The following is a 26501-nucleotide window of genomic DNA, read 5'->3' on the forward strand; positions in this document are numbered from 1 at the left end:
CTGAACAAATATCTGGTCAAAGAAAAGTTCAGGATGCTTTCCCTGGGCACCCTTCTCCCCATGATTCAGGAAAACGATTGGCTATGCTCTCTGGACTTGAAGGACGCCTACACGCACATCCCGATACTGCCAGCTCACAGACAGTATCTGCGATTTCAGCTGGGCACACGTCACTTCCAGTACTGTGTGCTACCCTTTGGGCTCGCCTCTGCGCCCAGAGTGTTCACCAAGTGCTTGGCTGTAGTAGCAGCGGCACTTCGCAGACTGGGGGTACACGTGTTCCCATATCTCGACGATTGGCTGGTGAAGAACACATCCGAGGCAGGAGCCCTGCAGTCCATGCAGATGACTATTCGCCTCCTGGAGCTACTGGGGTTTGTGATAAATTACTCAAAGTCCCATCTTCTCCCAGTGCAGAAACTCGAATTCATAGGAGCTCTGCTGGATTCTCGGACGGCTCGAGCCTATCTCCCAGAGACGAGCGCCAACAACTTGTTGTCCCTCGTCTCGCGGGTGCGAGCGTCCCAGCAGATCACAGCTCGGCAGATGTTGAGATTGCTGGGCCACATGGCCTCCACAGTTCATGTGACTCCCATGGCCCGCCTTCACATGAGATCTGCTCAATGGACCCTAGCTTCCCAGTGGTTTCAGGCTGCTGGGGATCTAGAAGACGTGATCCACCTGTCCACGAGTTTTCTCGAATCCCTGTATTGGTGGACGATTTGGTCCAATTTGACTCTGGGACGTCCTTTCCAAATTCCTCAGCCACAAAAAGTGCTGACTACGGATGCGTCTCTCCTGGATGGGGAGCTCATGTAGATGGGCTTCACACCCAGGAAGCTGGTCCCTCCAGGAACGCGATTTGTAGGATCAATCTTCTGGAGTTACGAGCAATCTGGAACGCTCTGAAGGCTTTCAGAGATCGGCTGTCCCACCAAATTATCCAAATTCAGACAGACAATCAGGTTGCCATGTACTACGTCAACAAGCAGGGGGGCACCGGATCTCGCCCCCTGTGTCAGGAAGCCGTCAGCATGTGGCTCTGGGCTCGCTGTCACGGCTGGTGCTCCAAGCCACATATCTGGCAGGCGTAAACAACAGTCTGGCCGACAGGTTGAGCAGGATTATGCAACCTCAGGAGTGGTCGCTCAATTCCCGTGTAGTGCGACAGATCTTCCAGGTGTGGGGCACCCCCTTGGTAGATCTCTTCGCATCTCGAGCCAACTACAAAGTCCCTCAGTTCTGTTCCAGGCTTCAGGCCCATGGCAGACTGGCATCGGATGCCTTCCTCCTGGACTGGGGGGAGGGTCTGCTGTATGCTTATCCTCCCATACCTCTGGTGGGGAAGACTTTGTTGAAACTCAAGCAACACCGAGGCACCATGATCCTGATTGCTCCTTTTTGGCCACGTCAGATCTGGTTCCCTCTTCTTCTGGAGTTGTCCTCCGAAGAACCGTGGAGATTGGAGTGTTTTCTGACCCTCATCACGCAGGACGAAGGGGCGCTTCTGCATACCAACCTCCGGTCCCTGGCTCTCACGGCCTGGATTTTGAGAGCGTAGACTTTGCCTCTTTGGGTCTGTCAGAGGGTGTCTCCCGCATCTTGCTTGCTTCCAGGAAAGATTCCACTAAGAGGAGTTACTTCTTTCTTATGGAGGAGGTTGCCGTCTGGTGTGACAACAAGGCCCTAGATCCTCGCTCTTGTCCTACACAGACCTGCTTGAATACCTTCTGCACTTGTCTGAGTCCGGTCTCAAGACCAACTCTGTAAGGGTTCACCTTAGTGCAATCAGTGCATACCATTACCGTGTGGAAGTAAGCCGATCTCAGGACAGCCTTTAGTTGTTCGCTTCATGAGAGGTTTGCTTTGTCAAAGCCCCCTGTCAGCCTCCTACAGTGTCATGGGATCTCAATGTCGTTCTCACCCAGCTGATGAAACCTCCTTTTGAGCCACTGGATCCTGCCATCTGAAGTACTTGACCTGGAAGGTCATTTTCTTGGTGGCAGTTACTTCAGCTCGTAGAGTCAGTGAGCTTCAGGCCCTTTCCCCACCAAGAATTGTAACATATTACTAACACCTATTCCAAAGAAACCTGCGAATGACATTACCAATTATCATCCTATTGCATCCATACCTCTAATCACCAAATTGTTGGAAAACAGAGTGACCTCGCAACTTAATGAATATATCCAGAAATTCTCCATCCTTCACGAGTCCCAGTCAGGCTTCCATCCTGCCCACAGCACTGAAACAGTTCTTCTAACCTTAATATCTAAATTCAAACTTAAAATAGCAAACGGATTACAACATCATCCTCTTACAATTCGACTTATCTAGCGCTTTTGACATGGTTGACCATTCCATCCTTACCAAACTCTTGGACAAACTTGGGATTGGTGAAACACTATCAACTGGATTAATACTTCATTACCACTAGATCCTAAAAAGTCAAAGGAACTACCAATCTATCATCCCCATGGTCATCGGAATGTGGAGTACCACAGGGTTCTCCACTTTTCAATCTTATGATGATCCCCTTGGCCAGACTACTAACCAAACATGGCCTAAATCCTTTCATATACGCTGACGTCACAATATATATCCCCTTTAAATCCAATCTATCTGAAATCCACGACCAAATCAATACTGCCATTACCACTCTAACCTCTTGGGCTAATGCTTTTAAATGAAATTAAAGAAAAAAACGCAGTGCCTGGTTCTCTCGTCCCAATACTCCCTTACTTCCCGACTATCCTCAACACCCCTGATGTCAAACCTCTCATATCCGACAACTTAGAGATACTTGTAGTAACGATTGACAGCCATTATCTTTTGATAACCACGCCAAATTCACCACGAAGAAAATGTTTAATATGATGTGGGTATTGAAACGAGTGAAGCCATATCTCCCATTCAACACCTTCTGGAACCTGATACAGTTCACTGTTATTACCCATGCTGACTACTGCAACAGTGTGTTCTTAGGATGCAAAACCCAAATACTGAAGAGACTCCAAACTGCCCCAAAACACGGCTGCCAGACTTATTTTTGGCAAATCAAAATTCGAAAGTGCATCACCTCTTCGAGCGAAGCTCCACTGGCTCCCCATCAAAGAAAGAATAAATTTCAAGATCAACACAATGACCCACAAGATCATACATGGAGAATCCCCTGGCTACATGAGTAATTTGAGCAACCTCCCTGCCAGAAATAGATCTATTTCTTCACGAACTTACCTCAACCTACACCTTCCCAATTGTAGAGGAATTAAATACAAGACCTACTACGCATCCAGTTTCTCCTTTTTGGGCAGCCAGCTTTGGAATGCTCTACCCAGACCAATCCAATTAATTAACAACTACTTGCCCTTTAGAAAAATGCTGAAAGCTCATCTCTTTAAACAAGTCTATCCTAATATCCCAACCTAATCTTACCAACCTCCACTCCCAATTCTGTTCTGAATTAGATAATGACCCCATCATTGGTTTTACTTACCTCACCTCCCCATTCCCCCTCTACTCATCCCATCCTTCTCTTCTCCATCTCCCCTTTATTTTATCCCTCCTTACCCCTTTACTCCCAAATTATACTATCCTGTCTACCCTCTCTTACACTAATCATACATTATCAAGATCAACTTATTATACACTATCAAGTTCAACTTATACTGTTTTGAAATTTCTATTATATGATTTTGTATTTCAAATTACTATGTAAGCCACATTGAGCCTGCATTGTGTGGGAAAGTGCGGGGTACAAATGTAATAAATAAATTAAATAAATAATACTAGACTACTCCAGGGACATGCATGCTATTCTAATTGACCTAATTGAAATCTGAAGCTGGCAAGTAATATTTTAATCACATTTTTTGGGGGTGGGAGGGGGATAGTGACCACTGGGGGAGTAAGGGGAGGTGATCCCCAAGTCCCTCCAGTGGTCATCTGGTCATTTAGGGCATCTCTTGTGTGGAGTAGAGGAGTAGCCTAGTGGTTAGTACAGCAGACTATTAGCCATAAAAACAGGTCTAGCTTGAAACATCTAAATTTTAGTCTTGGACGTCTTTGTTTTGTTCCATTATTGCTGAAAGATGTCCATGTCTTAGGAATGCCCAAGCCCCGCCTTGAACGCACCCTTGAGATTTGGAAGGACTTCAGAGAAAGACGTCCAAAAGGAGGTGTCGATAATACTGATTTGGACGTTTCTGTGAGATAAACGTCCAAATGCTGATGTCACTTTTTGGATGTCTAATTCTTTTGAAAATGAGCCTGTTAATCAGCTATGCGTTAGCCGGCTCTGCATAAACTGGATATTCAATGCCAAAGCCCAGACGTGGCCCAACATTGGATATCCAGGAATAACATCAGCAGCAGTCATCAAAATACTCACTGCTGTCGGCTGAATATTTACCCCTCTATTTCAAAAATAACATTAAGCATCTGAAATGCAGGGGGTGTGGGGAAAAGAAGAAGCCCTGTAGATCATATTGGAAAGACGAGATGACAGTTCATCCAAACTGATGTAGTTGGTGAGAATGACATGAGAGGTGATAATACTGGATGACTTTAATCTACGGGATGTGTTGATTTCTCCATAAGATACAAAAATTTCCATCTCTGTTTCCATGAACCAACAGTTGGAGTTGTGTTTGTTTTCTAGAGTTTGCTATTTCACATCCTGCAGCCAAAATACAGCAGGCAAGTGGTTTTTGGTGACGTTTTTTCCAGGATAGACAGGCCTGCTGCTATGAGACACAGTTTGGGTGAATACATCCATGAAGTGTCCAAAATAGATTGTACAGTACAGTACCACATGTGTAGGTAAGTCCCCAAGGTTCCGCAAGATTGCTAGCATTGTAGGCTATTGGGCTCATTTTGAAAGAAATGGACGTCCAAAAAGTGACATAAATCGGCATTTGGACGTCCATCTCACAGAAACGTCCAAATCGGTATAATCGAAACTGCATTTTGGGACGTCTTTCTCAGAAGTCTGTCCAAATCTCAAGGGGGCGTATCGGAAGCGTGTTTAAGGCAGGACTTGGGCGTTCCTAAGACTTGGACGTCTTTGAGCCATAATAGACAAAGCAAAATGTCCAGCACTAAACTTGATTTTTGAGCTGGACCTGTTTTATTATGAATAAGGCACAAAAAAGTGCCCCAAATGACCAGATGAACCACTGGAGGGGAATCAGGGATGACCTCCCCTTACTCTCCCAGTGGTCACTAACCCCTTCCCACCCCCAAAAAGTGTGTTGAAGAACATTACTCTATGCCAGCCTCAGATGTCATATTCAGATCCATGACAGCAGCATGCAAGTCCCTGGAGTAGTTTAGTGGACGTCAGACAGGTGGACCCAGCCCATATCCCCACTACCTGTTACACTTGTGCAGGAAACTGTGAGCCCTCCAAAACCCACTGTGCCCACATATAGGTGCCCCCTTCACCCATAAGGACTATGGTAGTGGTGTACAGTTGGGGGTAGTGGGTTTTGGGGGGGCTCTACACCCTAGTGGTTAGGGTGGTGGACTTTGGTCCCGGGGAACTGAGTTTGATTCCCAGCACAGGCAGCTCCTTGTGACTCTGGGCAAGTCACTTAACCCTCCATTGCCTGCCGCATTGAGCCTGCCATGAGTGGGAAAGCGCGGGGTACAAATGTAACAACAAAAAAAAGGTAAGGGAGCTGTGTACCTGGGAGCATTTATGAAGTCCACTGCAGTGCCCCCTAGGGTACCAATTGCTGTCCTGGCATGTCAGGGGGACCAGTCTACTGAAATTGCTGGCTCCTCCCACGTCCAAATGGCTTGAATTTGGACGTTTTAGATTTGGACTTTTTTTTTTTTTTCGAAAATGGCCAAAAATCAAAGATGTCCAAATCATAAAACATCCAAATCCAAGGACGTCCATGGTATTTTTGAACACAAAAAATGGACGTCCATCTTTTTCAAAAATGACCTTCTCCCCGCTTCGGAATTTGAATGTCTTTGTAAAACCTCCAAATTACGACTTAGACGTTTTTTCAAAAATTCCACTCTATACTTGCTATTCATTGCAAGAAGTATATTGGTGTTCGATACCAACGTATTAACACTTTAAAGTTGTGTCATTTAAATTAAGCAGCAGTCAGCATCTTATAGTTACTAAGAAGCATCTCCCCCCAGTGTGTCTCATCCCAGATCACATCAAGATCTTTTTCCAAGCCAAACATATTTCTTAGTTTCTAAATATTTTGAGCTGGAGAACGGCATATAGTGCAGACATCAGATCTTTGAATCTGGTAGTCTTCAGGAATCTATACATAGAGTCTGCATTCCTAGGCACTGGTTACACAGAGAAAAGGTCTCCCAATTTCCCATCTGTGCCCTTTTGGCCTTGGCATGATGCCAAGCCAAGATTCAATCCAACTCTGCTAAAGGACCCAGATTCACTCCTCAGGGGCAGGCACTGGCAAAGGTGGGGTCGGTGTCGGTAAGAGGACAGCCTGTGAAGATGATTAAGCTGAATCAGAAGGCTGGTCCCCATTGTCAAACAGACACACTGAGAGGGTCTCCACAAGAGTGGGGAGCGGTTCTCTCAGCACTGGTATTCTTCAGTACCGGTGGTGCCAATGACCTGGAGCTCCTGGCATCATGCTTTGAGCAAGACCATGATGGGCTCCTTTGAATTTGCTCGATGTATGACATTGGGATCCCTCAGTGCCAATCAGGATAATGTTGAATCCTGACACGTCCTCGGTGTCAGGTCCGATGCTGGTCGTCTGATGGGGCCCTAACAGTAACTGAAGTCTTGGCACGGGAAGACCCTCCTTGATGCCAGAGCACCCCTCTGTGTCTGATGCAGCTTCATCAGCCTTGTGATCAGGTCCTAGGCACAGCAAGCACCAACTGTAAGAGTCAGTCATAGAGATGACCTTGCCACACCTAGAACAATTCTTAAAATCATAGAGAGTTTTAAGAGGCATCGGGGCAAAACATAGCCAAAGTGAAATCAAACGGCCCTTAAAAAAAAAAAAAAAAAAAGATCCTGACCAGGCACTCAGGCCTAAGAGGGCTGATAACGCCACAGAAAAATAAAGAAAAACAGGCTGAAAATGCTATGAAAATAAAAGGGAATTGGGAAACAACAAAAAATGAGGAAAAAGGGTATAAAAAGTCACACGTACCAAGAGAAACCACTTGAAATAGAAAAGTATCACGTGCTAAAAAGAGTCAGTCAGAATGCAACTGCTCAGCTTCATGGAAGAGGAAAGACTGCTGGCCCATGCACTTACGTTGGGCAGGAAAATACCCATGTATGTGTGGTATGGCGCTGCCAAAGGCTTCAGAAAGAACTAGAATGCTGGGTAGCCGGGCTCCATCAGATAACGTCACCTATATGTGGTAAATGTTGCTTTGCTTGTCCTTGCAGAATGAGGATTTCAGCTGCTAATGTGAAATTGCCGCTAATGGGAAACAGTGTGGAGGGCCTAAACGTAAAACTGGAAAAAACAAATGGGGTTACGCTGGGCATTAGGAAAGTTCACCAACTCTCATCCTGAATTTTGTACTTGAATTTCTGAAAAATGAATACAAATATTGTTGGAAGTATTGTTCTAGAATTCATGTCTGGATAGGTAACTGTCATCCTGGAGTTTGTTTTAGAATTTAAAAAATATAAGTAAAAATAAAATTTGGGGAAAATAAAGCTCACGACAAATGGAAAAGGAAAGGGACAAGTAGGGAAAGAATGGAAAAGGGCTTTTTGAACTCCCTTAAAACTTTCTAAATTGAATACTGGTGTCAGCAACTCATGTTGGTCATGTCAATAAGAAGGATTTATCCATGGAGCAGAGTGCACGGGAAGGGGTGTAGGGAAGGACGAGTGTGGAGAGATACTGGGGAGCAGCAGAGTGAGTACATTTATAGGTTAGTAAAAGAAGTTTGAACAGGATGCGAAAACGGATAGGGAGCCAGTGAAGCGACTTGAGGAGAGGGGTAGTATGAGTAAAGCGACCCTGGCGGAAGACGAGACGGGCAGCAGAGTTTTGAACCGATTGGAGAGGGGAGAGGTGACTAAGTGGGAGGCCAGCAAGAAGCAGATTGCAGTAGTCTAAACGAGAGGTGACAAGAGTGTGGATGAGGGTTTTGGTAGAATGCTCGGAAAGAAAGGGGCAGATTTTACGGATGTTGTAAAGAAAGAAACGATAGGTCTTGGCGGTCTGATGGATATGAGCAGAGAAGGAGTCAAAGATGACCCCAAGGTTTCGAGCTGAGGAGACAGGGAGAATGAGAGAGCCATCAACAGAAATAGAAAATGGGGGGAGTGGGGTGGTGGGTTTGGGGGGAAAAAATGAGAAGCTCGGTTTTGGTCATGTTTAATTTCAGGTGGCGTTGAGACATCCAGACAGCAATGTCAGATAAACACGCTGAAACTTTGGTTTGGATGCAAGGTGAGATATCAGGGGTAGAAAGGTAGATTTGGGAGTCATCAGCATAGAGATGGTAGGAAAAGCCATGGGATGAGATTAATGAACCAAGGGAAGAAGTGTAGATAGAAAAGAGGAGGGGACCAAGAACAGAACTCTGAGGTATGCCGACAGGCAGAGGGATAGAAGTAGAAGAGGATCCACCAGAGTGAACACTAAAGGTGCGGAGGGAGAGGTAGGAAGAGAACCAGGAAAGGACAGAGCCCTGGAATCCAAGTGAGGACAGGGTATCGAGAAGTATGCTGTGATCAACAGTGTCAAAAGCAGCGGAAAGATCAAGAAGAATGAGGATGGAATATTGACCTCTGGATTTAGCCAGTAATAGGTCATTGGAGACTTTAGTAAGCGCAGTTTCGGTTGAGTGGAGAGGGCGAAAACCAGATTGTAATGGGTCAAGAATAGCATGTGAGGAGAGAAAATCAAGGCAGCGGTGGTGAACAGCACGCTCAAGTAATTTGGAGAGAAAAGGGAGGAGGGAGATGGGTCGGTAATTAGAGGGACAAGTAGGGTCGAGTGAAGGCTTCTTAAGGAGAGGTGTGACCACAGCATGTTTAAAGGCAGTAGGAACAGTTGCAGTGGAAAGTGAGAGGTTGAGAATGTGACAGATAAAAGGAATAAGAGCAGGTGAGATGGCATTAAGAAGGTGGGTGGGAATGGGATCAGAGGAACAGGTGGTACATTTTGTGGAAGAAAGGAGAAGTGTAGTTTCCTCTATAGTAACTTCAGGAAAGGAGGAAAAGGAATGAGGGGAAGGAGAGAGAGGGGAATGGACTAGTGGAGGGAGAGGTGGCAAGGTAGAGAATTCAAGGTTTATCTTTTGAACCTTGTCGTGAAAGAATTCAGCAAGGGTCGAGGAGATAATGAAGGGGGAGTTGGGGGAGGGGGCACCTTGAGGAGAGAGTTCAATGTGGTGAAGAGAAGTCGAGGGTTACAGCCAAGAGAGTTGGTCAGTTGGATATAATAATCCTGTTTGGCGCGTAAAAGAGCAGATTGGAAGGAGTGCAGCCTGGAACAGAATACAAATGGGCCTAGGGGGGTGGAGTTGGATTCTAAACCCTGAACAGATTCTGCAGCACCGACTGCCCAAACCAACTGTCACGTCGGCTATCCTGCTGAAGGCAGTAATGAGATGTGAATGTGTGGACTGATGACCACGTCGCAGCCTTGCAAATCTCTTCGATAGTGGCTGACTTCAAGTGGGCCACTGACGCTGCCATGGCTCTAACACTATGAGCCATGACATGACCTCAAGAGTCAGCCCAGCTTGGGCGTAAGTGAAGGAAATGCAATCTGCTAGCCAACTGGAAATGATGCGTTTCCTGACAGCCACTCCCCTTCTGTTGGGGTCGAAAGAAACAAACATTTGGGAGGACTGTCTGAAGGGGCTTGTCCGCTCCACATAGAGGGCAATGCTCTCTCGTAGTCCAATGTATGCAACTGACGCTCAGCAGGGCGGGTATGAGGATGGGGAAAGAATGATGGCAAGACAACTGACTGGTTCAGATGGAACTCCGACACCATCTTCGGCAAGAACTTAGGGTGAGTGCGGAGGACTACTCTGTTATGATATAACAGAGTATAAGGAGCATGGGCTACCAAGGCTTGAAGCTCACTGACCCTACGAGCTGAAGTAACAGCCACCAAGAAAATGACCTTTCAGGTCAAATACTTCAGATGGAAGTATCCAGTCCACCATATCAGGGAATTGTGAAAAGCGGTAGACAACAGGACTGCATCCTCTAGATCCCCAGCAGCTTGGTAGCACTGGGAAGCTAGGGTCCACTGAACTGATCTCATGTGAAGACGGGCCATGGGAGTCACGAACTGTGGAGGTCATATGGCCCAGAAGTCTCAACATCTGCCGAGTTGTGATCTGCTGAGACGCTCTGGCCAAGGAAACCAGTGACAGAAGATTGTCTGCCCTCGCTTCGGGAAGGTAGGCATGAGCCGTCTGCGAGTCCAACAGAGCTCCTATGAACTCTAGTCTCTGAACTGGAAGAAGGTGGGACTTTGGGTAATTTATGACAAACCCCAGTAGCTCCAGGAGTTGAATAGTCATCTGCATTGACTGTAGAGCTCCTGCCTCCGAAGTGTTCTTCACCAGCCAATCGTCGAGATAAGGGAACACATGCACTCCCAGCCTGCGTAGCGACGCTGCTACGACCGCCAAGCATTTGGTGAACATCCAAGGCGCAGAGGCGAGCCCAAAGGGCAGTACACAATACTGAAAGTGCTGTGTTCCAAGACGGAATCGAAGATACTGCCTGTGAGCTGGCAGTATCGGGATGTGTATATAAGCATCCTTTAAGTCTAGAGAGCATAGCCAGTCGTTTTTCTGAATCATGGGAAGAAGGGTGCCCAGGGAAAGCATCCTGAACTTTTCTCGAATCAGATATTTGTTCAGGGCCCTTAGGTCTAGGATGGGACGCATCCCCCATGTTTTCTTTTCCACAAGGAAGTACCTGGAAATAGAATCCCAGCCCTTCTTGCCCCGGTGGCACGGGCTCGATTGCATTGGCGCTGAGAAGAGCGGAGAGTTCCTCTGCAAGTACCTGCCTGTACTGGAAGCTGAAGGACTGAGCTCCCGATGGGCAATTTGGAGGTTTGGAGATCAAATTGAGGGAGTATCCCTGCCGGACTATTTGAAGAACCCACCGATTGGAGATTACAAGAGGCCACCTTTGGTGAAAAAATTTTAACTTCCCCCCGACCGGTATAGCGTCCGGCACGGACACTTTTATTGCAGCTATCCTCAGCTGGAGCCAGTCAAAGCCCGTCCCTTGCTTTTGCTGGGGAGCTGCAGTGGTCTGTCGAGGCGCACGCTGTTGACTTGAACGAGCATGCTGGGGTTGAGCCTGAGCAGGCTGGCGGGAAGGTGGATTGTACCTACGCTTATTGTAAGCACAGGGAGCATTCCTCCTTCCCCCGTAAAAACGTCTACCAGATGAGGTAGATGCTGAAGGTGCCCGGTGGGAGAGTTTGTTGAATGCGGTTTCCCACTGGTGGAGCTGCTCTACCATCTGTTCGACTTTCTCGCCGAAAATATTATCCCCTCGGCAAGGAACATCCGCAAGCCGCTGCTGGACCCGATTGTCGAGGTCAGAGGCACGCAGCCATGAGATTGTGCGCAGAACTATACCCTGAGCAGCGGCTCTGGACGCCACATCAAAAGAATTGTAAGTACCCCTGAACAGGAATTTACGACATGCTTTCAGCTGCCTGACCACCTCCTGAAAAGGCCTGGCCTGCTCCGAAGGGAGCTGATCTACCAAGTCCGCCAGTTGCTTCACATTGTTCCACAAATCAATGCTCGTGTAGAGCTGGAAAGACTGAATTTTGGAGATGGGCATAGAGGACTGGTAGGCCTTCCTCCCATAAGAGTCCAAAGTCCGAGCCTCCTGTCCCGGGGGCACCGAGGCGAAATCTCTCGTACTTTTGGCTCTCTTGAGAGCAGAATCCACAACCCCAGAGTCATGAGGCAACTGGGCCCTCATCAACTCCGGGTCCCTGTGAATCTGATACTGGGACTCAACCTTCTTAGGAATTAGAGTTGGATAATGGTTTCATCCAGTTCCTTAACAATGTCTGTTTGAGGACATTATGTAGAGGAACAGTGGATGACTCCTTAGGTGGCGAAGGATAGTCTAGGACTTCGAACATCTCGGCCCTGGGCTCATGCTCAGTTACCACAGGGAAGGGAATGGCCGTAGACATTTCCTGCAAAAAAGGACGAGAAAGACAAACTCTCCGGGGGAGAAAGCTTTCTCTCTGGCAAATCATACCAAATTCTCACCACTGCCTCAAAGGATAATACCACAGTAGGCTCAGGCAGGCTTCGTTATGTGATACAGAAGCATCTGCCCTCATAAGTGTTGCCCCTACAGAATTATTTTGCTCCACTACAGCACTGTGATGTTTCTGAAAATAAAACTGAGGCGGAATAAAAAGAAAAAGCAAGGAAAGTGGAACAAAATGATATGAAGGTACCCAAAGAGAAAAGACACCCCCAAATCACTAAAACCGAAACACATACTAAGAAATGTAGATGGAAAGCGATGACCACAAATGCTCTCAGTCTAAGCAATAAAGTTCATGACCTTCAAGCCCTGATGTTGGAGGCAGACTTGGACATAGTTGCAGTCACAGAGTCATGGCTCAATGGTTCCCATGAATGGGATGCAAACATACCAGGCTATAATCTTTTTAGGAAGGATAGAGAGGGGCGTAAAGGTGGAGGAGTAGCTCTGTATGTGAGAAAAGATATCACAGCGACTGAAATGACAGGGAACTGGGGAAAGGAAGAAGCGATATGGATCACCTTAAAAAGAGAGGACAGAACCTCTGTCCACGTGGGTGTTGTCTACAGACCTCCAACACAATTGGAGGAACTAGATAAAGATCTGATCGCTGATATTCAAAAGTTGGGGAAGAAAAGAGAGGTGCTGTTGTTGGGAGATTTCAATTTGCTGGATGTAGATTGGAAGGTTCCATCTGCGGAATCGGAAAGAAGTAGAGAGATCGTGGATGCTTTTCAAAGTGCTTTGCTCAGACAAATGGTGACGGAACCCACAAGGGAGGGAGCGACGCTAGATCTGCTACTCACAAATGGGGACAGTGTATCAAATGTCCAAGTGGGTGCCCACCTGGGCAGCAGTGACCATCAAACGGTTTGGTTTGGTATGACGGCTGGAGAAGAGGGTGGCCACTCAAAACTGAAAGTCCTGGATTTCAAGCGTGCTGACTTTAGTAAAATGGGGGAATACCTGAGGAAGGAGCTGATGGGCTGGGAGGACGTACGAGAAGTGGAAGGGCAGTGGTCCAGGCTGAAATAAACTATAAATAGGGACACAAACCTCTATGTAAGGAGAGTAAATAAAAGCAAGAGAAAAAGGAAACCGATATGGTTCTCCAAGCAAGTGGCTGAGAAAATAAAGGCTAAAGAGTTGGCATTCCAGAAATACAGAAAAACTCAAAAAGAGGAACATGGAGAGGAATACTGGATGAAACTGAAGGAAGCCAAGAGAGAGATACGTCTGGCGAAAGCGCGTGCGGAAGAACAAATGGCTAGAAAGGTAAAGAGGGGTGACAAAAATTTCTTCAGGTATATATATTAATGAAAGGAAAATGACTAAAAAGGGAATTATGAGACTGAAAGATGCTGCGAACCGCTATGTAGAAAATGATGAAGAAAAGGCAAATTTGCTAAATAGATACTTTTGTTCTGTTTTCACAGAAGAAAATCCTGGAGAAGGACCGAGATGGACTGACAAAAGTACATGTGAGAGTGGAGTGGATTTAGCACCGATCACGGAAGAGAGTGTGTATGAACAACTAGGAAACCTAAAGGTGGACAAAGCCATGGGACCGGACGGGATCCACCCCAGGATATTGAGGGAGCTCAGAGAGGATCTGGCTGGTCCTCTTAAAGATTTGTTTAATAAATCCTTGGAGACAGGAGAGGTTCCGTGCGATTGGAGAATGGCGGAGGTGGTCCCTCTTCACAAAAGTGGTGATAGGGAAGAAGCTGGAAACTACAGGCCGATAAGCCTCACTTTGGTTATTGGAAAAGTAATGGAAGCGATGCTAAAGGACAGGATAGTGAATTTCCTGGAAGCCAATAAGTTGCAAGATCCGAAACAACATGGTTTTACCAAAGGGAAATCATGTCAAACGAATCTCATTGAATTCTTTGACTGGGTGACTGGAGAATTGAATCAAGGAGGTGCTATGGACGTAATCTACTTAGATTTCAGCAAAGCTTTTGACACAGTTCCCCACAAGAGGCTCTTGTATAAACTGGACAGGCTGAAGATAGGACCTGAAGTGGTGAACTGGATTAGGAACTGGTTGACGGACAGAAACCAGAGGGTGGTGGTGAATAGAATTCGCTCGGAGGGGAAGGTGAGTAGTGGAGTGCCTCAGGAATCGGTGCTGGGACTGATTCTGTTCAATATATTTGTGAGTGACATTGCTGAAGGGTTAGAAGGTAAAGTTTGCCTTTTTGCAGACGATACTAAGATTTGTAACAGAGTGGACACCCAGGAGGGAGTGGAAAACATGAAAAAGGATCTGCGGAAACTAGAAGAATGGTCTAAGGTTTGGCAATTAAAATTCAATGCGAAGAAATGCAAAGTGATGCACTTAGGGAGTAGAAATCCACGGGAGAAGTATGTGTTAGGCGGGGAGAGTCTGATAGTTACGGACAGGGAGAGGGATCTTGGGGTGATAGTATCTGAGAATCTGAAGGCGACGAAACAGTGTGAGAAGGCGGTGGCCGTAGCCAGAAGGTTGCTAGGCTGTATAGAGAGAGGTGTGACCAGCAGAAGAAAAGAGGTGTTTAATCCCCTGTATAAGTCGTTGGTGAAGACCCACCTGGAGTATTGTGTTCAGTTCTGGAGGCCGTACCTTGCTAAGGATGTAAAAAAAATGGAAGCGGTGCAAAGAAAAGCTATGAGAATGGTATGGGATTTGCGTTACAAGACGTATGAGGAGAGACTTGCGAACCTGAACATGAATACCCTGGAGGAAAGGAGAAACAGGGGTGATATGATACAGACGTTCAAGTATTTGAAAGGTATTAATCAGCAAACGAACCTTTTCCGGAGATGGGAGGGCGGTAGAACGAGAGGACATGATATGAGAGTGAAGGGGGGCAGACTCAAGAAAAATGTCAGGAAGTATTTTTTCACAGAGAGAGTGGTAGATACTTGGAATGCCCTCCCGCGGGAGGTGGTGGAAATGAAAACGGTAGCGGAATTCAACCATTCGTGGGATAAACATAAAGGAATCCTGTGCAGAAGGAATGGATCCTCAGAAGCTTAGCCGAGATTGGGAGGTGGGGCTGGTGTTTGGGTGGTGGGGCTAGTTCTGGGCAAGACTTCTACGGTCTGTGTCCTGAAAATGGCAGATACAAATCAAGGTAAGGTATACACAAGAAGTAGCACATATGAGTTTATCTTGTTGGGCAGACTAGATGGACTGTGCAGGTCTTTTTCTGCCGTCATCTACTATGTTACTATGTTACTATGAGTAGGGTCAGAGGGAAGGCCACAAGAGTCCTCAGAAGAGAAATATCTTGGGTCCTCCTCTGCCTCCCACGAGGCCTCTCCTTCAGTATCGGACAGGAGTTCTCTGACTGCAGTCCGAAGCCGAGCCCGTCTCGACGCCAAGGAGCTATGTCCTCGATGGCGATGCCGAGAAGTTGACTCCCGTGCCGGCGACAATGAAGCTCCCTCCATCGATGTCAACGGAGAGTCAACTTGGGTGGCAGCTGAGGTCAATGCCGCAAGTGGCACCGACGCCGAAGACCTCACCACAGATGGAGAGCCAGCCGCCGCATCTATCGACGGTACCATAGGCGCAAGCACCCCCCGGTACCGGAACAGACGGTCGCAGCAGCCCTTCCAGGATCCCTGGAAGAATGGCTCAGAGGAACTCGTCAAGAGTGTCTGTCGAGAAAGGCTGTGGAATCGGTTCAGGCCAGAATCTGCCGAGGACAAGGAGGAGGTACCGGGCTGTCCAGAGACCGGCACGTCGACACCTCCTGTATGGAGGGTGAGCGGTCCTCTCGGCGTCGACGCTTCACGGGTGCCGAATCCCTTGACGTCCCAGAGCTCTCGGTACCGTGACGAGAAGGGGACTGATGATGGTGCTTCTTTGCCTGGAATCCACACGCTTCCTCGGGGTCGGACCCGATGGGAGGCAAGTGGAGACCCACTTGATGGTTTACTGCTGCTAGCGTGTGATGGTCTCTGGACAGCCATTACCTGTGCTCCTGAGGTCGATGCACTCTCTGGTGCCGACATCGACACCGCCGCCGACCTCGGTACCGCTGTCAACATCCACACCGAAGTACCGGGCAAAGCTCCAAACAGGCGTTCCTGCTGAGCTTGTCTCGACGCTTGTGTCCACCTTTTAAGGCTAAGACACAACTTACACGCGTCGGGGCGATGTTCAGCCCCAAGGCACTGCATATACCACGCGTGAGGGTCAGTGCCTGAGATTGCCCGGTTGCACCGAGTGCACTTCTTGAAGCTGCTGGCGATCCTCGATGTCATCAACGGAAAAATAGCGGCGGCAAAATCAAAATTCGTGATGGTGCCAAAAGAAGGGCACAAAAAAAGGGAAAAACCCGTACGGGCGGCCAAAATGGCCACACACGTAAACGAAAGGAAACTTACTTGAGGGATAAACTAAGGAAACTTTTTTTATATTTCAATATTTTATTAAGAACATAGTACAAAGACAGTAAACCATATAAGTGTAAACTTAACATTGCGGCAATAACCTCTCATATGACAGGGTTAAAGATAGTGCAAAACAGCTATCAGATTTATGATTTAGTAACTTTTCTCCCCCCTATTCCCTTTTACCCCCCGTCCCCCCCCTTCTCAAGTTGTATGCTTACTAACTTCATAATGATATTAGCCTATATCATCTAAAAACTTCCCTGTAACAAAAGTTAACCATGATACATATTGAAACTCAGTTAACATATACCAAAAGAGATCCTGATAAACAGGTCCAAAACTAGTCTTTAATCTTCCTAACCTAAATCTCTTCTTCCTTATCTCCCCAAACTTCCCCCCTCCCCTCCCCTCCCCGTGCATTGCTTACAGGCCAATTCTCTTTACTGGTTCCAGGGAAGTCTATTCAAGATATGACTTCTCGCCTTAGGTGATATAGTGTTTATGTATGCCCCCCATATTGCTAGGAACCTCCGCTGCCTGCCCGGCGACAATCCTGCCCCTCTAGATTCCCATGTCAGCAATTCCTGAAGTCGATTCCTCCAGTGCCAAAAGGAGGGTGGGCAATCATTAGTCCAATGAAGTAGGATGCATTTTTTCCCCAAGATGCAGGCCTTGCTAAGAAACAATTTCTCCCCCTTTGTGGTTCCCATCCAGAGTCTAGGCACACTGAATACAGCTCTTTCAAAAGTTAAAGTTATGTGCGCCCAACACCTTGGTCAAGTATTTGCCAATTGCCGACCAAAATAGTGATATTGACCTACATTGCCAGATCCCATGGAAGAAGTTGCCTCCAACCTAAAGCATTTCCTACAGTGCTGTGTAGTCGATACTCCTGCTCTAAAAGCTTGTCTCTGAGAGAAATATGCCCGATGGATAGTGCGAAAGTGACACTCCTGTAATTCTGCATTGTGTACTATGGCTACCCCACTCTGAAGAGCTGACGATATTAACTGTGTAGAGATGTTTTTTGCCCGACTCTATGCTCCATCTATTGCTACCTCTGTCAGGTCCCGTTCCATTGCGAGTCTACCCAATTTACCATAAAACCAGGACACTGAGATTTGCCCCGCTGCATCTCCTTCTAATAATTCTCTTAATTGTCTCCCAAACCGTGGGTGCAGGCTATCTGGTGGGAGGGTGTTCACATAATGAGACAACTGCCTGTACGCCAACCAGGCAGCCGTCCCCTGCCCACACTTCTCTAAAAGTCAGTATACGAGAGCAAGGATCCGTCTTCCATTACCAGCTCATCCATCGAATGGATTCCCTTATTCTCTAACAGTCGGAAAATCCTATTTTCATCTCCCGGCCTAAATGACACATTCCCCCTCAAAGGTAGCCATACACTTCCTCTACTATCCTGCCCCCAATACATGAGCACTGTTTTCCACACATGTCTCATTGACTTTAACAGTACACTTCCTCTTACTTTTTCTGGCAAATCTCTCCTTGGAGAATGCACTAGAGAAACCAGGTGCCAAGGCCTGAAGAGGTCTCGCTCAAGTTCCACATGTGTATAAATATCTGAATCCATCAACCAATCTCTCAAATGCCTTAACAGGCACGCCTGGTTATACTTCCGGATGTCTGGGAGTCCTAAGCCACCCATCTTTTGTGCCCCTAATAAATATTTCCATCTCACTTTAGATTTTCCACCCCCCCAACAGAATTTCATCACTAATTTCCTAAGGGCTTCTAAGTCTTTTTTGAGTAACCACAGAGGAAGGGTCTGTAGAAGATAAAGCCATCTAGGGAAAACCATCATTCTGAACAATGTAATCGTCCCAATAAAGTTAATGGCAAATTAGCCCAATTCATCAGTTGCTCCTTTGTCTCCCGGAGGAACCTTTGCACATTAATTTCATATATCTTTGTCGGGTTCATTGCCAATTGGATCCCCAGATATTTAAATGATTCGTTTGCCCACTGTAATGGGAACCCCGCTCCCCACAACTTCCGCAAATCGTCTGAACTAGCCAACGCTTCCGATTTTAAAAGATTTAATCGGAAACCAGAGAAGTCCCCATACTCCGCCAAACTCTCCATCAGATAAGGTAGGGAATCTCTAGGTTCAGTTATTAATGCCAATAAGTCATCTGCAAAAGCAGCTGTTTTAAAGAGAAAATCCCCTACATGCACCCCTTTCACATCTGAATTAAGCTGCAGCTCCCGCAACAGCGGGTCCAAAGTTAAAACAAACAGTAAAGGGGAGAGAGGGCACCCCTGTCTAGTCCCTCTTCTAATCTTAAATCTATCTGAAGTTATACCATTTGCGTACACACATGCCTCAGGGTCTTCATACAATGTTCGCACAGCCTCATTAAACCAGCCTTCTATCCCATAAGCCTTTAATATACCAAACAGGAAGCCCCAGTCCACTCTATCAAACGCTTTTTCTGCGTCGAAACTGATAAGTAGAGCTGGGTGTCCTTCCAATCCGATTGTCTCCAAAGCCACCAGGATCCGTCTTATGTTTTTGGCTATAACCCTTCCCCGTGTAAACCCTACTTGAGGCTCAGCTACTAAGGATGGTAATACTCTTGCCAGTCTGTTTGCCAATATCTTGGCCAAAAGCTTGACCTCGGTGTTAAGTAGGGATATGGGACGGTAAGATTCTGGTTGATCCTCAGGTTTACCAGGTTTCCTTAATACTATAATCTGTGCTGTGTTCAAGTGTCTCGGGAGAGCTCTTTGTTGGACAGATTTCTGAAAGACTTCTGTCAGGACCGGACCAATGTCGTCCTGTAATAGTTTATAAAACTCATTGTGGAGCCCGTCGGGACCAGGCACCTTCCCAAGAGCACTTTGTTTAATTACCCATGCCACTTCCTCTGTGTCTATTGGGGCACTCAACTGTGATAATTCTTCACTCGTTATTCTAGGAAGCTCTATGCTATTCAAATAAATGTCACTATCTACCAACTGAGATTGCTGTGACTCATATAGTTTAGTAAAAAAGTCCCGAAGCACTTTATTGATTGCCTTGTCGTCATTCACTCACTTCCCTCTAGAATCCACCAGTGTGGCTATCTTACTCCGACCCGTACTACCCTTCGCTAATCTAGCCAGGAGAGCGCTACCCTTATTTGCGAACTTATAAAGCTGAAATTTATAATAAGCCCATGATTTCTTTGCCTCTGTATGTATTAACTCGTTTAATGCTTGTTGGGTTTCCAATAATTGCTTCTTAAGTCGCAATGAATGACTCACTCCATATTGCTGTCTTAAGACAGTCACTTGTTTTTCTAGACGCAAAAGCTCTCGCCTCCTCTCCTTCCTTTGGTGACTCACGTATGAGATAATTTCTCCCCGAAGAACCACCTTTGCTGTCTCCCAGAACAGTGTTACATTTGATCTGTGCTGTTCATTATCTATTTTATATTGTTGCCACTTGGAGAGTAAGAATGGAGTGAAGTTTCTATCTCTATATAGGTGAGAGGGGAATCTCCAACCGCTTTCTGTTTGCCCAGAGCGCCCTCCTTGAAGGCTTAACTCTACCCATGCATGGTCAGATATCATTATAGGCCCTATTTTTGTGCTTTCGACCTGTGTGAAAAGTTCTCTTGATATTAGCAGATAATCTATTCTAGATAGTGTGGAGTGAGCCCTTGACATATGTGTAAAGTCCTTCTCCAAAGGATTTAGTGTTCGCCACCCATCTACCAGACCCAATGCTGACCCTAAAAGGTTCACCCCTCTCACTATCCTTGTTAATTCTCTATCTGTAGGGTGGGATCTATCCATTTGAGGATCTGCCACATCGTTAAGGTCTGCTCCTAATATTATCGGAATATCACCCATGTCCAGTATCTGTCTGATCACCTTTGTATAAAATGCTCGATCAAAGGTGTTTGGGGCATAAAGATTGCACAATAGTATAGGTTGGCGCTCAAGGATTACCGAGGCCAGAGCATATCTGCCCTCTGGGTCCACAATGACCTTCTTTATCTCTAAGTGCAGACCCTTCTTGAATAAGATTACCACACCCCCCTTCCTTCCCTTTGCTGGGGCTTCTACAAGATCGCCCACCCACCATCTTTTAAGCTTGGCATGTTCCGTCGCGGAAAGATGTGTCTCCTGCAGAAAGGCAACGGAGGTCCCCCTGTCTCTAAGTACTTTCAAAATTTTATGCCTCTTAATTGGGGACTGAATCCCTCCAACATTCCAAGTGGTAAATGTTAAGTTAGGCATATTAACCTACCACTAATCTCACCTTATAGACAATACCATCAAATGTCTTCCATCTCTGATTTGTGAGAGAGCGTCCCAGCCTCCGCCCCCCCTCCAGACTTGCATGTTCCCCATTCTCTAATTTCCCCCAATCCAGTGCTTCTACATATTGTGAGCAATGCCCTCCCCCCCCCCCCCCGAGAACCCTCCCGACTCTCCAAACTCCCCAAACTCCCACCTGCCCCCTCCTTCCCCTTTTTCCCCCAGTCCTCCCATTCGGTTCCCCGAATCCATTCCGTTCTGGACTTGGAGCTACCCACCCTTCTATTTACAAATCACCCAATCCCTCCTCCGCTATTCGGATCCATCCCCGCCCTCCATTCCTTTAAACATAAACATTGCCCCTGAAGAGTTATGCTAGCCCTTGCTCTCAGTAAAATACAGGCCAATGGCTCATAATAAGAGCTAGGCTTCTTAAAATCAGAATCATCTCTGATACAAAAGAGAGCTAGCTTGTAAAAATCAGAGATCACCTTTGACACAGTTACATTTCACTGTGGCAAGTGCTGAACTGGCAAGGGTGGGGGCAATCTACTCTATAAACAATCCTGAGATTGGCACCTGCAAGACGTCATAAGCAAGAGTTGCTATGGTAGAGATAGTGCTGGGTCAGCTGCACCCCAGGTGAGAACATCCAAAGGGGGGGCTACAGGAAGGTTTGGGAACATGTGAAGTCATTCTGATCAACTGATAAGGACTAGGAGCCCAGTTGAGACAGCTGGGGTCCATTGAAATGAATAGGGCCAAAATTGTATATAAGCAGCAGTTTGAGGAGTATTAGACCAGACGAGACGAGACGAGAAGAAGAAGGAGATGAGAGGAGAAGACGAACAGAGAAGGGAGACTCCAGAAGGCTAGAGAGAGAGGACGTGCCATGATATGCAGTTCCATTATGTGAATGCTTAACCTACCTGTATTACCATTGGTAAGATTGTAATAAACTATCTTATTATATCTACTACATACTGGGTTCCTTTCTAATTACAAGAGTCCATACTGCCTGACGGTGTAAGCCTGTCATGAGCAGATTCAAGGTTGGGAAAGCTAGATATTTGGAGGGCATATGTAACTTTGCCAAGAGAGATGAGACGGGCCACTGCTTCCGCTGCTGGATTAGCAAAGGCAGATTCAGAGAAAATAAACACCCCTCAGATATCATTCAATCATGCATCCTCTCAGCCACTCCTCAGGCTTCTCTCTTCCGCTACATAACCTAGTATAATAGCCTAAAGAATAATAGGTGTAATAGAAAATTTGTTCTCTTCCTTAAGCTAATCTGAGTAACCTCTCCAGTAGCATTCAATCATTCATTCAATGCCTTGTGATACTTTCTCCTATGGATATCCCGCAGTGGTCCACACCAGTCCATGTTGCCTCCACATGTACGAGAGCTAAGATCTTCATCTAGATTCTCTGTTATACAGACCACTGCAGGGCACAACCTTTTTACATTTCAGATGGACTTAAACTTATCACATTACCCCCCTCACTCCACTCATCTCTTCAGTCCTCCATTCGTTCAAACGCTCAATCAACCATCCTTCCATTCATTATCTTGCCCAATATGTTAATAATAATCATCATATAGTTGACCTGCTAGGGTTCAGTAATAATTACATGTTTTTAAGTACTGCAGTTTGTAAACTGTACTGTCCCGACCAGTCAGTGTTCACTCATCTGCATTCTTTTCATTTATTGGTATCTTCCGTTCCTATATGTCTCTGCTGCAGCTGCTTTCCATGGACGGGCCCATACTGCCATGCCCTACAACCTCCAGTCCATCTGCAGTGCACACAGAATTCAGCTTCCTCTCATCCTATGTCTTAAAGATTACTGCTGCCAAAACAGGTGACTTTCACCCCCTTCAAGTTAAATCACCTCAATTTCCACTTGTTGTACCTGTCTTTCTTTATGATGCTGCTTATGTGGGTTGTGCTGTCTGTCGTCCTGCAACTATTCACATAGACCTTTCGCCTCTCCACGCGATCAAAGAAGACCACTTTACCTCCATCTTGAATTCTCCAGTCTTGCCGGGTACAGGAGGCTAAAAAGGCAGTTCATTTCAAACAGTTCGAACAGAGTGGTACAAAAGCCTTTCTTGCGATCGATACCTTTGCTGAGTAATCCTGAAAACATAGAATTTTTTGGTTCTGTGTATGCAAGTGTTTTCCCGCACGCAGCGCTTGTAGATTTTCATTTTATGAGCATAGTTAAGCGTTTTTTGAAAATTACTGTTCTGGGCGATCTCCTCCTGCCGGCCGCTGCCCAGCCGATGTGCTCGTTCCACCTTAAATTCGCCAGTCAAATCCGGGAGCTGCTGCTTGTGGGATACAAGTTTCTAAGAAATTCTGCAGTTCTTTGTCAGGCAAGGCCTCTGGGAAGACCGACCAGGCGCAGATTGTTCCGACCTCGATCGGTTCTCCAGATCGTCGATTTTTTTCCTCTAAATCCTCACCCATTTAGACAAATTGGGTGTTCGGTAGATATGTTCTTTAACTCATCCTCCACCGTCCCGAGCCGCTGCTGCGCGCTTGTATATCCGCCATCATGGACACGTGCCTCTCCTCCATGCTATCTAATTTATCGATGATTTTTTGCATCTTGGTGTCCATAGCATGTTCCACAGCCGCTTTTTACTTTCTGTGATTATTTCCGCGGTCCATAGTGAACTCGTGTGTGGGGGACGGCGGCAAAGTTTGCTTTCTCCGCCATTTTGGTTTCCACAGCCCGCCCTTTTTTCGCGGCTTTCTTTTCTTGCCGATTTCCGTTTGCCATTCACCCTCACTCAGTCTCCTCCACCACTTCTTTTCTCGTATACAGGGACGTTTTATGTTTTTATAATGCTATTGGGCCGTGTTTTAAGTGCCGAATATATTGCCGATTTCTTGGGTGCTTCCGGAGGCAGCGACACTTCCCCTCCTTACTCCTCCATAGCCCAAACCGGAAGTCTCAGGAAACTTTTTTAAAGAAAACTGGAACAGCTCAAACGCGAGCCGCACACGAACAAAAACGAAGAAAAAATCGGCAAAAAAGCCATCTAAGTGAAGGCTCCTCTTTTTATGTGGAACAGAACTGCCGTAAACAGCCACTCTTGACCGCGGAAAAAAGAAAACTGAAGCGCGACGGGCAGGAATATGGCTGCGCATGCGTGGTGCGTGCACCGCGAGCTCGAAGGCTTTTAGCAACCTTTGTTGCTAGGTAGATTTCCGGACCTGGGGGCTGCCATGGACGTCACCCACATGTGAGAACAAGCAGCCTGCTTGTCCTCGGAGAATCTTAAAATTCTTACTCGAATCTTTGAGCGCTGTTTGCAGATCTTGTAAAGTTTTCTTCATGTTGAACAGGGCCATCTTCAACAGCACCAATTCTATTCTCAGGTTTAGTTGGTAGGATTTCAAACTGGGAAAAACAGCAGCTAAGTTGAGCTACTTCACCTTTCAATTATATGACCACAGAGATATTGTCAGTGAGCACAGTTAGAATTTCCTGCAACCGCGTAATGATGTCAGGCGCAGGGTCAGCGCCATCTTTGATAGCAGTGCCTTTGCAAGGAGACAAGAAGTCTGACTTAGATCTTTTAACTCTGGATCCTTCTGCAAAAGCAGCTTTGATTTTAGTTTGCTGTTGAGAAGACATTATGAAAATGCAAGCGAAGCTTAAAAGGTATGCACCTAGACAAATTTAATTATAAAAAACTATATGGTCCCGCGGCGCTTACTCCTCATAGATCTCAGCACTCAAGCACCCCTGACCTTAAAGTGGTGAAACAAATAGAAAAGGCGGTCAATTGCAAAAGCCAGAAGGGTGCATAGGGAGAGCAATGGCCAATAGCAAAATGGATGTGATGATGCCTCTTCATAAGTTTCTAGTGAGACCCCATTTAGAATACTGCACTTTCAAAAAGATATAAATAGGACTTAGAGGGTGGTTAGTAAAATGGTCTGTAATCTTCATCATAAAGCGTATGGGGGTGAGTCACGTGATGCCATGAATGGAGTGAGATGCTAGTCAGAGCTCCTCCAAATCCTTGGATATCCCCAGTAGCTGAACGAGGGTATCTGCTCCCACAAATGCTAACCGAGACCTTGTGACAAGGGAGAGGCATTGCTGGAACACAATAATTGCCGAGGGCTGGGGTGATGAAATCGACGCACAAAGAAAAAGCACGAGGCAAGACAGCAGGAGAAAAATGGCGGCGCCTTCTAGCCCGACCAGACCCTCAGTGTCGTCAGCATGGGTCGTGGAGATAACTGCCGTAATGTCCGTAGTAGGAGCTGTTAGAAAGGCGTTTGTTCCCAATTGACTCAAAATTAGAGCATTTGCATGCACATATTGCGGAGTTGTCTAAAGACTGTGTGGCCTTTCAGTGCCGTACCAGTGCTGTGGAAGATCGCGTTACACAAGTGAAGGGGACACAGGATTTAATGACCAAAGGATTTCAGCCCTGGAAGCCAAGGTAGAAGACTTAGAAAATCGTTCGCACAGAAATAATCTGTGATTGGTAGGATTATCAGAATCGATTGGAGATAAGGATTTACCTGCTTTTTTGGAATCCTGGCTGTCCAAGGAACTCAATTTATCAGAATGCAAAGGCCTTTTGTGCATAGAGAGGGCTCACCGAGTGGGGCCTCGTTTACCTTCCTCGCCTAAGCCTCAGGTGGTCATATTTCATTTCTTGAACTTTCACCATAAACAGGATATTTTACAAGCACTGAGAGCGGAGAGATCTTTGTCTTAAGAAAATCAACTGGTTCTCTGTTTCCAGGACTACTCTGCTGGAGTGGCAGCACAGCGCAAGGCATTTACGCCAATCTGATCGAAGCTGTTTGCCATGAAAATAAGATTTGCTTTGCTGTACCCTGCTACCCTTAAAATTACCTACAATGGCTCGTCGAACAGCCTTAGGTCGGTGGAGTAGCTCAAGAGTTTCTTGAACAAGTGGAGGGCTCGCAGGGGGCAGTGACTTGATTGGGCCTTGGGACTCCTGATTTGGATGTTAAATTTCTTTTGGTTCATTATGCAATAATGAAATCCTTTTATAAGGGGTTGCTTGGTAAGTTGTAGGGTTGTAACTAGGGCGGGGTAACTTTATTAAAATAGTGGGGTATATGTATATTGGGTATCTGAATGTGATTTGGATCTGTGGAAGGAAATGGGAGACGGGGAGTTCCCCCCCCCCCTTTTTTTTCCTTCTCTCTCTCTCTTTCTTTGGTGGGGGAGGATGCTCAATGTTGTTTAGGAATGAATGCATATGGGATACAGGGGAGCTGTTATACATGGCTGTTCCCATGGGGGGAATATTATCACAGTGGGGTGGGGGAGGGTGGGGGAGGGTTTGGAGTGGGACGTTGGGAAGAGGGGGTACAAGGAAATGAAGCTGAGTATGGTATTTGTAAGGGATTGGATGGCGTAGATAACGCCTAACGTTTTGTGGGGCTGTGGTGGATACAACTAATCAATGCTGGGGGTGGGGGGGGGGGTGGAGGCTAGGTCGCCCTCTTTGGTTTCCAATGTTAGTTAGATTCATTACGGTTGTCTCTAGGACACTTCCACCAGACTG

At 46.4% G+C, this 26501-nt stretch overlaps 1 protein-coding gene across 1 annotated transcript in view; it reads right to left on the reverse strand.

The window, feature by feature from the left end:
• GRAMD1A (GRAM domain containing 1A) overlaps positions 1–26501 on the reverse strand; it is an 894680-nt gene that overhangs the window by 190189 nt on the left and 677990 nt on the right.

Source organism: Microcaecilia unicolor, chromosome 8 (genome assembly GCF_901765095.1).
Source record: "Microcaecilia unicolor chromosome 8, aMicUni1.1, whole genome shotgun sequence".
In the NCBI taxonomy this organism is placed as follows: Eukaryota; Metazoa; Chordata; class Amphibia; order Gymnophiona; family Siphonopidae; genus Microcaecilia; species Microcaecilia unicolor.